The 15,450-nt window shown below is 41.1% G+C and overlaps 1 protein-coding gene across 1 annotated transcript in view; it reads right to left on the reverse strand.

The window, feature by feature from the left end:
* Positions 1-15,152, reverse strand: part of HEPH (hephaestin) — a 192,176-nt gene extending 177,024 nt beyond the window's left edge. Inside the window, exon 1 of the mRNA XM_075538245.1 lies at positions 15,032-15,152. The gene's annotated coding sequence lies outside the window, so the exon portion shown is untranslated. The remainder of the gene's footprint in view (positions 1-15,031) is intronic.
* Positions 15,153-15,450: the final 298 nt, after the last annotated feature.

The raw sequence follows: 15,450 nt of genomic DNA on the forward strand, positions 1-15,450 counted from the left end.
ATACATTCCCCCACACATAGCCTGGCTCCCGAGCCTGTAATCAGCACCCACTCCTGTGGCAGCGAGGCCTCCCGCATCTTTGCCTTCTATTAGGCATCTTGAAAAAATTTTCAATTAAACATGAGAAAAGGCTGCTAAGCATGGTCTCACTCCAGTCAATGAAACTCCTCACCACTGTCAGCCACTGAGCCATCAAGGAACTATGCCTACAGGGACTGACCCACCTCTGTAGATCGCAGGCAGCCCCCTGAAAGCATCCTTATAAGTAACACAGAGAAAGACTTCAGAGACGCCTGCTCTCCCAGAAACATGGCACCTACCTCCACAACGGGGTTGAGGAAGCATCAAAGGGCGTTATCACTCTCAGCACACACACACAAAAAGCCCAGAGAGACAAAACACAGTAGCAGAAATAATGATGCTCATAGAAGAATCAGACATGGATATGACACAGAAATAAATCTTCAGAACGCTGCCTGGAGAAATACAGGAGTTGAGGGAAGCAATGCAGAATAAGGATGCAATAACAGACGAGATGAAGTCCACAATAGAGGGGATGAAGTTCACACACCAAAGAGAAATACAAGTGCTAACGGATGAGGTAGCAGAAACAACCCGCAAGTTTACAGAAGTTATGTTTAGACTTGAGGAGGCAGAAAACTGTATTAGTGATCTCAAAGACACTGAAACAGACATCAGCAAGTGAGAAAGACAGTCAGCTAGGAAAATAAAAGAAGCAGAAGATAACCTGATATCAATGACATGCTATGAAGAGGAATAATATTAAAATAATTGATCTAATGGAGCAGGACACAACATACACGTCAACAGCTAAGATAGCGAAGGAATTTCTGGAAGCAAACTTTTCCACCTTAATGAATGAGAATCAGACACTCATACAGGAAGGAGAGAGGACATCAACTAGACCAAACCCCAAGAAGAACTCACCAAGACATGTAGTAGTAAAAATATCGAACTTCAAGGGAAAAGAGAACATAAAAGAGTAGCAAGAGAAAGGAAGTGTGTTAGACAGGGTTCTCTGGAGAAACAAAACCAGGCCACTAATCATTATATATATATATATATATATATATATTTAGATAGATGGATATATAGGTAACATAAGAAATTAAGAGTTAATTAATCTATAAAGCATTACAAATAGCTAATTGCAACTCACTTCCATGAGACAGCTAGTACACTGGCAGTCCTTCAAGTCTTGAGAGTTGCCACATAGTCCTCCATAAAGCAATTCAGGCTATCCAGCCACAGGCAGCAAACAGCAAGGGAGGTCACCAGCAGTCAGCCAGAGGAGAGGGCCCGACAGTCCCCAGCTCAAGAGATGTACATTTCAGTAGCATGGAGAAGCAGGGCTTGAAGGAACCTCAGGTTACAGTGACACAGTCCACGGGTTAGGTATCCCACAGGTAGTGTAGCTTGCGAATGGAGGCACAGAACAAGCAAGGCAGCCACACCCTGGTCTGATGATCAAAGAGCAAGAGAAGAGGCAAGGCTTGCCGAGCCATTTATCTCTCCACCATTCAACTATTCTCACATGTGTTCATTCACATGTGTTTCCTATCACAGGAAAACAGTCACATACAAGGGAACTAAGGTAAAAATATGCTCAGACCTATCAGCAGAAACCATGAAGAGGAGGAAAGAGTGAAGCAACATCTTCCAAAAGCTGAAAGAAAAAAAATCCCTACCCAAGAATCTTTTACACTGCCAAATTATCCATTAAGATAGATGGGTGATAAGGGACTTCCATGACAAGGAAAAACTTAAAGAATATGCTACAAGACACCCAATCCTGCAGGAGATACTGGCTGACTCACTATGGTCAGATGATCAATGTCTACCAAGCACAAGCAAGACCACCATATATCCTAACTCCTTCCAGAAGTCAATATGCCAACAACAATTACCAAGAAAACAGGACCTCAGAGGGAAAAGAAGACAAGAAAGAATCCCTCCACAGAAACACAGTACACTGTTATGAAGGGAGAGAGGAAAACACTAAAAATCAAGACATGATATGACAGCAATGAATCTACAGATTCTGATAATGACTCTGAATTCTAATGGCCTCAATTCATACATTCAAAGGAAAAGGCTTGAGGACTGGGTCCTAAAACATAACCCAACAATCTGTTGCCTGCAAGAGATACATCTTAAGTGCACCAACAAAAATAAACAGAATATAAGGCTGGCAGAAAGTATACCACGCAAACGGTAACTTAAAAAAAGCAGGGGTGGCAATCCTAAACCCCGATAAAATTTCTCTCAAAGTTCAAACCATAAAAAGAGACAGAGGTCAAGAGCCTCAACAAACCCATAGTGAAAGAAGAAATAGACAGGATTATCAAGAAGTTACCAACCAAAACAAGCCCCTGGACCAGATGGCTTCCCTGAGGAATTCTACTACGCATTCAGGAAAGAGTTCACACTGTTCCTCCACATAGTATTTCAGAGCATAGAAAAGGATGGCAAACTCCCAAACCCATTCTATGAAGCCAGTATAACTTTGATATCCAAACACAGCAAAGACCCCACAGGTATAGAGAACTACAGACTGATGTATCTGATGAACATAGATGCAAAAATCCTTAGCAAAATATTGGCCAATAGAAAATAAAAGTATATAGAATATATCATCCACTATGGCCAGGTAGGTTTCATCCCAGGGATCAGTGATGGTTTAACATACCCAATCCGTCAATATTATACACCACATGGGTAAGAAAAAGTGTAAGGACCACATGATAATATTGATAGATGCAGAAAACGCATTTGACAACATCCAACACCCATTCCTAATTAAGACACTCATGAAGATAGGACTGGAAAGAAAATTCCTCAAGCTAATATAAGCTATCTATGAAAAGCCAACAGCCAACATCAAAGCCAACGGAGAAGGTCCTCACTAACAACATAAAACAGCAAAAGGGCATTAAAGGTATCCAACTGGGAGAGGAGGAGGTGAACCTTTCATATTTGCAGACGACATTATTCTGTACATTGAAAATCCCCAAAGCTCCACAATGTGAGTACTTACAGTGATAGAGGAATATGGAAGAGTGGCGGGATACAAGATCAATAAACAGACGTCTATAGGTTTGCTATCTACATCGGACAGGACCATGAAATAGGAGATCAAGAAGGCAGTACCTTTCCCAATATACAAGAGCAAATTGAAATACCTAGGAATATACTTAATTAAAACAACAACAAAAAAACTTATACAAGGAAATCTACAAGACCCTACTACAAGAAACTAAAAGCGACCTCCACAAATGAAAGACCATCCTATGCTCATGACTTTGAAGGCACAAAATAGTAAAAATGTCAATCTTACCCAAAGCACTTTATAAGTTTAATGCTATTTTGATTCAAATACCCACAACCTTCTTCAAAGAATTGGAAAAACTGATCACCAATTCCATATGGAGAAGGAAGAAGCCCAGAATCAACAAAGAACGCCTCAATAAGAAGGAAAAAGTCGGAGGATTTACTTTACCTGATTTTAACACCTACTACACAGCCAGTGGTCAAACCACGTGGTACTGGCATAATGACAGATACTCACACCAGTGGTAAAGAAAACCCAGAAGTAAAAGCATCAGCATATAGACAACTGATCTTCAATAAGGGCCCCAAAAGCATCAAGTTGGAAACAGATGATCTCTTTAACAGTGCTGCTGGAAAATGTGGATATCCACATGTAGAAATAGGAAACAAGAAGTTTACCTCACCCCATGCACAAGACAAACTCCAGGTGGATCTCAGACCTAGAGGTAAAACCCCAAACCATCAGAACCATCGAGGAAGGAATTGGGAGTAGCCTAAGGTCATTGACCCAGGGAATACTTAGGCTCACCGCAATAGGGAAGGGTACACACACAGGTGAACTGGAAATTGATGAATGGGATTAATAAGAATAAAACATGTGTGTGCCTTGAAAGACTTCACCGAGAGGATCACAAGGCAACCCCAGAGACTGGGAGAGGATTTTTAGTAATGACACATCAGACAAAGGGCTTATTACTAAAATCTACAATACCCTCCTAGGCTGCAAAAAGTGGAAAACAGTTAGCCCCTGAGGAAATGGACAAAAGAACTGAAAAGAAAATTCATTAGGGAGGAGACCTGTTTAGCTATGAGAAATGCAAATTAAAACAACCATGAGATACCATCTAACACTCTTGAGGTTAGCCCAAATCAGAAAATCAGAAAGCAACAAATGTAGGAGGGGCTGTGGTGAAATAGGAACTCTCCTCCACTGCAGGTGGTTGTGTAGATATGTACAGCCACTGTGGAAAGTGATCTGGCGAAATTTAAGGAAAATGGAAATTGATGCACCCTACAACCCAGCCATCCCTCTACTGAGCATATACCCAAAAGAGGTAAGAAATAAAACATGACCAATCATCTGTGCTCCAATGTTTATTGTAGCACAATTCACAATCGCAAAGGGTTAGAAACAACCTAAATTTCCATCGATAGATGAATGGATTAGTAAACACTGTCACATACACACAATGGAGAACTACGCAGCACTAAAGGCACGGACAATCACATGAAACACATCATTTCATGGGAAGAGTTGGAAGGAAGTATGCGAATCGAGATCATCCAATCACAAAAAGGACAAGTATAACACAAGTCCTCTGAGGCAAATATAATCAACACAGTAGAAATAGAAGAAAAGACACTTATCTCACAATATATGGGTCAAAGCACAGGCAGTCCGATGGAGGTCAGACCAAACCCAAGGAGGTACATGTGAATTCAACATGAAGAATGTGACAGCAAGGAGGAGGAGGGGGAACTGGGTTGTGCAGAAACTGAGAAGATGCATGGAGGGAACAGGGCACTAACCCACCCAGGGGGAGAGTACTGGTTGCGTCTCCACAGAATTGGAGTGTGCATACAGTCCCCACCACGGTGCACCAAACCAGGAGGGCAATGTAACAACATGGAAGATTGCATGAAAAGACTGGACTACAGGGGTGGCCCCAACCAGAGCCAGTCTGGAAGTGTGTGCAGCAAAGAACACTAGACCGTCAAGTGGGGGAAAGAGACCTACTTACCATGGCCACACAGAAGTAAACCAAGACAGAAAAAGACAAAAGGACAGATAGTCTAGATTCAGTATAGCCACACCAAGCTCGCATGGAGTTGCTAAGGCACAGAAAGGACTGTGGGACTTCCAAAAACTCAAGACCTGTTGTCCCTAACTGGAGCATACAGTGACAGAGGACAATAATGGGGACAAATGGTGAGGAGACACTGTGGACTGAATCCCCCTCAGTGGAAAAAAACAGGAATGGAGCATAAGAGACTGGAAATTGGAGTAAAGGCAATCCACAGAGCCCTTGAGGAAACCCAAGAATGGACTTCAGGCTAGGAGGGGCAGCCCCCGAATCTCCCCCAGAACCAAGGGGAGGGACTCATTGGGACCAGCGGACAGACCTGTATCTATATAGGGTTTTTTGTTTGTTTGTTTTCTCTCCTTTTCTTTTTTTCAACTTTGTTTTCTTATTGTTTGGACTAGGACATTGCTGGTTTGCCTACTTATATGGGACGGACATGGGAGGGAAGCTGGGGGAGAAAGCAATGGGACCAATGGCCCTGGAGGGTCTAGGGCAGTGGTTCTCAACCTTCCTTATGCTGGGACCCTTTAATACAGTTCCTCATGTTGTGGTGACTCCCCAACCATAAAATTATGTCCGTTGCTACTTGAGAACTGTAATTTTGCTACTGTTATGAATAAGGCAACACCTGTGAAAGGTCCGTACGATTTCCAAAGGGGTTGCAACCCACAGGATGAGAATCACTGGTCTAGGGGGGAAAAGGAGGTGGGGAGAAGAGTGTAGTTAGCAGACAGCTTCATGGACAGGAGAACAACTAGGGAATGGAAACTAACATTTAGGAGGGTGTAGAGATCCTGTGGGTATTAGAACAACATCAATCTAATGGAGAGGAAGTACTAAGAGGTGGAAGAAGGGGGAAAGTGATGGGACAGGAGGAGGCAAAGGTAAACAGAGGTAAGCTCCAGGAAGCAAAGATATATCTAGGGGTATTAAAAGAGGTGTGTACTTATATAAATACATTAATCCATAAAAATAGAGGTATTGGCCTATGTAAATATATTTATAAGGCAATACACTGAGGCTGCAGCTAGGCCTTGGGCCTCAGCTCATAATTTCCCTCAATACAAGAAAAATTTGTTCTAACAAATTGGCAATTTGTGATGCTCATCCCCACTCCCCATGCCCCGCACGATCTCTGAACACAAAATGGGTGCATAAGCAGATGTGGTGAAGACAGAGGATGGTGCCCAGCTATTAAAAGATATAGCATCTGGGGTCTTAAAAGCTTGAAGTTAAACAAGCAGCCATCCAACAGTGAAGCAACAAGTCATTCACAACAAACAAAAATGCATTGGTGAGAAAGCACAAAAGGACAAGTATAACATGAGTCTGCTGAGGTAAGTTTATATATATAGATAAATTACATAATAATTTATATATATATTTATATATATAAATTTTGTGCTGAGGTAATTTATATATAAATATATATAGATATATAAATTACCTCAGTGCAAAAGGGGCACAGGGAAAAAGTTACTGTATACAAGCACTCCAGGGGTGAGGTCCAGGTAGTATGGCAGGGGCCAGACCAAATCCAGGGGTACATATGGAAGTCAACTAAAAAAGGGGATGGAGGGAAGAAAGGGGAGAGAAAAAAAAAGATCTGTGATGGGGGAATAGGGCAATGACCTACCTAAGGGAAGGGTATTGTTTGTGTCTCCACAGGTAAAGAGGGACCAAATATAAAGCCCGTGCCAGATGAATGTAGTGTGACGGCAAGGAGTGGGATGCCAGTGGAGGGACCTGAGGGCTCGGCCCCCATACCAGCTATGTGGATTACTACCCGGCATCCCAGAAGAATCTACTTGAGAGGACGGCATTGAAGTTGCAGCGAGGGGAGACGGGCATGTCTTATCAGAGCAAATGGTAGCAAATGAAGGGGGAGGAAGAGAGAGTGGAACACATCCTGGCCCATCAGGCCTGGAGGACGATATCCCCGCTCTGATCAGCCAATGGACAGAGTGGACAGTATGCCTGACCCCACTATGAAACACGCCATCCCTTGATGGCCCAGGGCCCTAAGGGAGACAACACTGGAGACTCAGAGTCGGGACTGGCCCAGACTGACCCTGTGATACTGAGACAAACCACTGAAAGCGTGCGGCAGAGCAACCATGACAGTAGAACAGGGAGCCCTTGAGGGAGTACAAAGGACAGACTCTGGGGCCAAAGCACAGTACCCCATTGGACCTGACTGAAGGACACTCCTGAAGATAAAAAATCATACCTTGATCTATTTACAGTTTCTTTCTTCTAATTTTTTTTCCTTTTAATTAGCTTATTCTTCTATGGGTAATTGGTTTCCTTTTTTGTTGTCATTGCTGTGTTCTCACTCATTGCCTATTTTGCTATGACTTGATTTTTGGTGCATATTATTATCTCTACAGATCTATCTATATAAGATAGGCTGCATGAATAGTCTGGAGGAGAAAACAAAGGGACCAATGGTTCCTGGGGGACACAGGAGAGGGGGAAGAAGGGGTAAAGAGGTGGTACTGACCAACCAGGGACAGGGGAGTAACAAGTGATCCAAAATCAGTGGCAAGGAGGTTGTGAGAGGCCTTGCAGGGATTCATCAAGGGCAAGGTAACAGAGAGAAATTAATGAAACCCAAATGAAGGCTGAGCATGCTTAGTGAGACAATAGGAAAGAAAAAGGAATTAGAGGAAAGATCAAGGTGACAAAGGGGATTTATAGCGGTCTAAGGACTGGAATGTTCATATGCAAATATATTTATGTAAGAGTGTGGGGAAACAGATCTATGTGCATATATTTATAGGTTTAATATTAAGGTAGCAGATGGACATTGGGCCTCCACTCAAGCACTTACTCAATGCAAGCACACATTGTTCTATTAAATTGGCATTCCAAGATGCACACCTTCTGACATGGTTGCTGAAAAAAAATGTGTGCATAAGCAAATGTGGTGAAAAAAGCTGACAGTGCCGGCCTATCAAAAGATTTAGCGTCTGGGGTTTTAAAGGCTTCAAGATAAACAAGAGGCCATCTAGGTCAGAAAAAGCAAAACCCACATGGAAGAAGCACACCAGCCCGTGTGACCACGAGCTCTCAAAGGGATCAGGTATCAAGCATCAAAGAACTAAAAATCATATCAGTGGGTGCCCACCTTCCTGATATGATCAATGAAGACAAACGTGTACATAAGCAAATGTGGCGAATAAACGTGATGGTGCCCGGCTATCAAAAGATATAGTGGTTGGGGTCTTAAAGACTCAAAGATAAACAAGTGGCCATCTAGTTCAGAAGTAACAAAGCCCACATGGAAGAAACACACCAGCCTGTGTGACCACAAGCTGTCGAAAGGATCAGGCAAAAGATAGAGCATCTGGGGTCTTGAAGGCTTGAAGTTAAACAAGCGGCCATCTATCTGAGAAGCATCAAAGCCCACAGGGAAGAAACACACCAGCCTGTGTGACCACGAGCTGTCGAAGGGATCAGGTATCAAGCATCAAAGAACAAAATATCATATAATTGTAAATATGGGTGAGTGCAGAGTGGAGACTCAAAGCCCATCGGTAGCCAAGTGGACACCCCCCTTAATGAAGGATTGTGGGGTAGAGATGAGCCAGTCAGGGTGGAGGGTAGCAGTGATGAAACATTACTTTCTTCTAGTTCTTATATGCTTTCTCCCCTCCCCCCCTCAACCCCACTGTCATGATCCAAATTTTGCCTTACAAATCTGGCTAGACCAGAGGATGTACATTGGTACAGATAGCAAATGGAAACACAGGGAATCCAGCACAGATGACTCCTTCAGGACCAGTGGTGAGAGTGGCGATGTCTGGGGGTGGAGGGAATGTGAGGTAGAAAGGGGGAACTGATTACTAGAATCTACGTATGGCCTCCTCCCTGGGGGATGGACGGCAGAGAAGAAGGCGGGGGGAGATGTCGGACAGTGTAACATATGACAAAATAGTAATAATTTATGAGTTATGAAGGGTTCACGAGGTAAGGGGGAATGAGGAGGGAGGAGCGGGTTAGCAGCCGATATGAAGGGCTCAAGTGGAAGGCAAATGTTTTGAGAATGATGATGGCAACAAATGTACACATGTGCTTGACACAATAGATGTATGTGTGGACTGTGATAAGAATTGTACAAGCCCCCAATAAAAATGATTTTAAAAAATGCATTGGTGAAAATGAGGAGGGTTGGAGAGGAGACTCAAAGCCCACCTGTTCACATGGGACATCTGCCCACAGATGGGTCTCAGGGAGGGGATTGGTCAATCAGGGTGAAGTAGAGCACCGATGGATCATGCAGTATAATCCCTTGAGGTCTCCTCATGCCTACAATCATGACCCCAGTGATTCTCCCACTCCGGACTAGATGGGAGCATGTACATAGGTATAGGCAAGAGATAAAACTCACGACACATGTAACCAAGGAACAAGAATAGGAATATCAATATCAAAAGGGGAAGGGGGAAGGTGGAGATAGGTGGGGAGGGAGGGGCACCAATCGCAATGGGTGGCATGTAACCACACACCCCAGCCAGGGGGAAGAACAACAGAAACCAGAGAGGAAGGGAGACTGCGATCAGTGTGAGATATGAAAATCTTAACAATCTATCAAGGGGCAACGAAGGTGATGGGGAGAGGAAAAAAGGAGCTGAACCCAAGGGCTCAATGGAAAGTAAATGTCTAGAAAAAAACAAAAACGATGGCAATATATGTATTAAAATGTCTGATACAATTGATGTATGGAGTGTAACAAGATTTGTAAGAGCCCCAAAAGAATGATCTAAATTTAAATAAATAAACAAAATTATAAATTTGAGTTAGATGGTTAAAATCTTGTCATTTGTTCTCTCTTTGGATGTACATGGAGCTTTATCAGGGTTTTAATATTTTGTGGGGTTTAAAATTTTTGTTTGTTTCCAGATTGAGGGTTATCTCTGTTGTATTTTGCTCTTGCTGGTAGCATTCTTGACACTCTGTTATGTATCTTTCTATGTTTTTTTGTATATGAAACCCAGGTTGGGTGAATCTATAGAAACTACATTGAGACTAGATATTAGATGAATAACTAGAATAAGGGTTACTGGGGGCTATGGTGGGGGAGGGAGAGGTAAATAGGGATCCAATATCAAAGAATACAAGAAGGAAGAAAATGCTTTGAAAATGATTGGGGTAGAGGTTGTACAGCACTGCTTGATATGACTGAACTATTGAATAGTGTGATGGCTGCATTTTGTCCTAATAAAATGATTTTGAAAAAGATAAAGACAAAAAGTTTATGGAAATTGAAAGATAAAATATACAGATTTTATTTCCTAAAATAAAAAAGAACCAATGATACTGATGGAAGAATCCAAGCTTCACTGAAGGCATTAGCCAAAAACAAAGCTCCAGGAATTGACAAAATAACTATTGAAATATTTCAACTTGCTCATGTAGCACTGGTAGCACTGACTTATCTCTGCCAAGAAATTTGGGAGATAGATGGATTCAGAAGAGTATATAGAACAATGCTTATCATTGCAGATGTCAGGTGGATCTTGGTAGAAAGTAGAGAATGCCAGTAAGATATTTTACTTATGTTTTATTGACTATGGAAAGACATTTGACCGTGTGGATTTCTATAACATTTAATTTTTCATATGTGGAATTTTTGCATAGATCAAGAGAGAGTTGTGTGAACAGAAAAAAAAGGGAATAGTAAAACAAACTCGTTGGCATCAAGTCAATATTGACTCACAGTAACCCAATGTACACAGAATGAAACACTGCTGGGTCCTTCAAAATCCTCAAAATTGTTCCTATGCTGGAACCCATCATTGCAGCCACTGTGTCCATTCATCTCATTGAGGGTCTCCTTCGTTTTAGCTGCCCCTCCACTGTAGCATGATGTCCTTCTCTTGGGACTGGTCTCTTCTGACAACATGTCCAAAGTATATAAGATGAAGTCTTACCATCCTTGCCTCTAAGGAGCACCTGGTTATACTTCTTTCAAGACATATTGGTTTGTCCTTTCAGCAGTCCATGGTTTAGAATCAGGGGAGTTGTTGTATCCCCACACCATATTGATTCAAGTGTTATCCTGAGTGAATAATCTGAGAAAGTGGACTATATAAAAAAAAAGGGCATGGCATCAGGATTGGAGGAATGCTTATTAACAGCATGTGATATACAGACGATACAACTTGGTTTGCTGAAAGCAAGTAAGATTGAAGTACTTGCTGATGAAGATCAAGACCTTTAATATTGATTATAAGATCAGCCTTCAATATAGATTACCACTTAATGTAAAAAACAAACTAACTAAAATCCTCACAACAGGCCAATAGATATCATCATGATGAATGGAAAAAGATGGAAATTGTCAGATTTCATTTTGTTTGTATCCACAGTCAATGTTTATGGAAGCAGCAGTCAAGAGATCACACAATACAATGTACTGGGTAAATCTGTTGCACAAGACCTCTTTAAAATGTGCACCTGACTCATACCATGGTATTTTCATTCATCTCTTATGAAAGTTGGACATTGAATAAGGAAGATTAAAGAAGAATTTTAAATATAGTGCTGGCAAAGAATATTGAAATTACCATTAACTCCCCAAAGAACAAACAAGTCTGTCTCAGAAGAAGTACAGTCACAATGCTCCTTAGAAGCAAGGACTTTTTCTCACATACTTTGGACATGCTTTCAGGAGAGACTAGTTCCTTGAAAAAGACACCATGATTGGTAAAATACAGGGTCATTGAAAAAAGAGGAAGACTCTCAAAGATGGATTGGCACAGTGGTTGCAACAATGGACTCAAATATATCAACAATTGTGAGGATGGCATAGCACTGGGCAGTGTTCTGTTCTGTTGTACATAGGGTCACTAAGGGACAGAACCAACTGTATGGCATCTAACAACAACCAACATCCTAGAAATCATCACTCAGTTGAACACAGGAATGCTGAACTATCCTTGTATCCCGATCTCCAACATCAGCAGTCCTCTGAATGGAACCAAACAAAAACCAAACACTACAATTAAGTTGATTCAAGCTCATAGACTCCTATAAGACAGTAGAACTGCTTCATGTGGGTTTCTGACTTTGTAACTCTTTACAAGTATAGAATGCCTTATCTTTCTCTTGCTAAGCAGCTGGTAGTTTCAAATGGTTTACCTTGTGGTTAGCAGCTCAGTGCATCACTGGGGCTCATAATGAAACAATCAACATTCAACTTTGGGTCTTTTGTTTTCTTTACTCTTTGTACACTTTGTTCCCTCTGTGACTCAAATAGCTCCAGATCTTGTTTTCCTCACATCCTGTGGTCATAGACCTTTTTTTTGTGAAATGGAAAATGGAGAGTATATATCATTCTGGAAACTACAAGTATAATTTAAATTCTTTAGTTATTTTCACTGTGCATGTCAGAGGTGAGGAAATTGAGACACAAAGAGAAAAGGACTAACTTGAAGTTGTGAGAGCTAGTACTATAACCTCCATTTGTGTCCAGCATACAACCAAAATGAGCTTTACAAATAATCTTTTTAAAATTCCTTGATAAAGGAAACTGAGACCAAAGGAGGGAAGGTGTTTGCTGAAACTCTTGCAGCCAGGTACTGGTAGTTAGAATTTAAACTTGAATTTTCTAAAATAGTTCTGCTATTTTGACAATAAGAGTAAGAAATAGTCAATAACTTCGTTCAGCTATAATTTATTTGCTTACTCTGTGCTCATCTGCAATTCCCAACACAAAACCAAGCATTGTCATTTTGTAGTATTTAAGCCTCCCTTTTACATAATCCTCAAATTCATCACCTCAGTAAACACCCCAACCTTTGAGACAATATGAACCACATGGTGTTTCAACAGTGAAATTAACTACTCCAGGAACTTTCCTGATGCATTTAAGCTAGTGTGATTCTGGCCATTTGAGGGAGAGAAACCCAAAATCCTATTGTTTGTGTTAACTTCCCTGAACACCCAGTGAAGTTTCCTACAACATCTTAACCACTGACTTTCTCTATCAGTGGTCTAAAAATTTCCTATGCCCAGCTAAAAGACGCTTTTAGAACAGGAAGGCAGGTGAGGTAGAGTTCAGAAAGAGGGTGGTGGTGGTGGTATTACCTTTATTAGAGAAGCACTTCCATATTAATGTCAGTAGCCTAGTTATGCTGAGTTGTATACTCCAGTCTGAGCTTCTCAGCGCCTGCTCAATCAGTAACCTGGATTACAGGGCTTTGGTTAGAAATTAAGTCCAGGGCTCCAGTTTGGTAGGACTTACTATAATGAAATGAGGGAGCTAGAGAGAGAACAGAGTTCTCTCTTCCCAAAATACTACTACTACTACTACTACTACTACTACTACTACTACTACTACTACTACTACTACTACTACTACTACTATGTCTTGTTCAGGGTTGGTAGAGTATAAAGCATGGGATGGTTCTTTGACTGTATCCAGGTGTTTTCCAAATACTGGATAGGATTTCAGGAGAAATTCCAAGGGCGTGAACTGCATTTCTGTTACCAAATCTTGCTAAAAGCCCTAGTGAAACACTATTAAGTGCTGTTAACCAAAAGGTTGGTCATCTGTTTCAGTAAAGATAAAAGTTTAGTAAAACCTATGGGATGTCCTACTCTGCCACATAGTGTCACTATGAGTTGCTTGCCAGCTGATCTCAGCTGAGAAGGGGAAGCTAATTCTCTATTCTAGTGACTAGAAAAAGCCATAGGATGAAGCTGGGAATCCCACTTGAAACAATGGAGTCCTTTGAAAAGGTTAATAGGTACTAGAAGAGGCCACATCTCCATAATTTCCCCTCTTTGTTGTGGCACATAGTTATCAGCTCAGCCTATTATTCTGATGTCAAGACTGCTTTATAATAGAAAATTTTTAAATTAGCAATAAAAAGAACTTTCTATATGCCAAACCCAATATTTCTTCATATAAAGCTCTAAAGTATCTTGGGAGATGGTATAATTTGATTCTCTATATTTTACAACTAAAGAAAGCCACAGGAAAGAATTAATTAGTTCATGTGGGGAATGTTACTGTATTAGCCTATACACGTAACAGTGTATGCATAGGGGAAAACTACATAGTTTTTTTAAAGGAAGAAGGGGATTCAACAGCTATTGAGTTTCTACTGTTTAACAGTCACTGATACTTTCTACTTTTTAAATATATGTTAACACTGCATTGCTTCAATTTTCCATCTGAGGCGACCAGCTTGAAGGTAGCCTGCATTAACAAAGGTAAACAATCTGAGAACTCAGAATATTTTGAGGTCGGTAATAAATTAAAAATTTAATAAAATATATGTCTAAAAATTACAGGCAAAAATATAGGTGAAATTGGAGTATAGTTTATTTAAAGTCCAAGTACATCTTTTCTGCAAAAAGAACTGGCTAGAGTCAAATGATCTAGGATCCAACTCCACTTTCTCTGGAAGTTAGTTGTGTGGCTTTGACTCAGCCCCTTATTATCTCTGGGCTTAATTTGTAATGAGGACTTTAAATTAAATGAGTCCTCCCAACTCTGTCAATTTTTATATCTATAACTCCACAGAGAAGGCATAGTCTAGATCAGTGGTTCTCAACCTTCCTAATGCTGTGCCCCTTTAATACAGTTCCTCATATTGTTGTGACCCCCAACCATAAAATTATTTTTGTTGCCACTTCATAACTGCAATTTTAATACAGGTTGAAAACCGCTGCTCTAGATGTTGTGAGTTAAAGGGAAAGATGTTCAAGGATGTAAAGTATAAGGAGAAAAGAGTGGATGATAATCTCCAGAGAAAAGGTTGAGAGTCAATACCTCATCAGAAATAATATCAGTTAACCACCATGGACAGGGATAGAAGGGGAGTAGATAATATGGCAATTCTACTGCCTAATAGTCTTACTTTTTGATGAAGCGATGTTGCCTGGGAAGAGATACTGTTCTTCAAGCAGGCCTGACGCATTGTCTTCTGACTTTAAGCATTTGAAGCAGTATCCAGGGAGGAGGACTTCCAGAAGAATGAGTTGGTAGGGCAAAGTCTGAGTCATTAACCACTAGATATGATTAAGCGTGTCCAGATACTTGTGAACTATAATCTGACTCAAGCCAAATGGAAATGCTAATGTAGAGAAGGGAGGAGTCGCCAGCCTTAGTTCTCTCAGAAATGCCTAGTGATCAAGTGTATGACAGCCCAGAGGTTTATTTCCTTCTTCCCACACCCAGAACAGATATGGACTTTGGAACTGTAGAGAAGGAAGTTGGGCGGGAGGGGGAGGGGAACTTATTAAGTTAGGATCCAAGTCCAAATGTTCTAAAGCATTT

The sequence above is a fragment of the Tenrec ecaudatus genome, chromosome X (genome assembly GCF_050624435.1).
Source record: "Tenrec ecaudatus isolate mTenEca1 chromosome X, mTenEca1.hap1, whole genome shotgun sequence".
Taxonomy (NCBI): domain Eukaryota; kingdom Metazoa; phylum Chordata; class Mammalia; order Afrosoricida; family Tenrecidae; genus Tenrec; species Tenrec ecaudatus.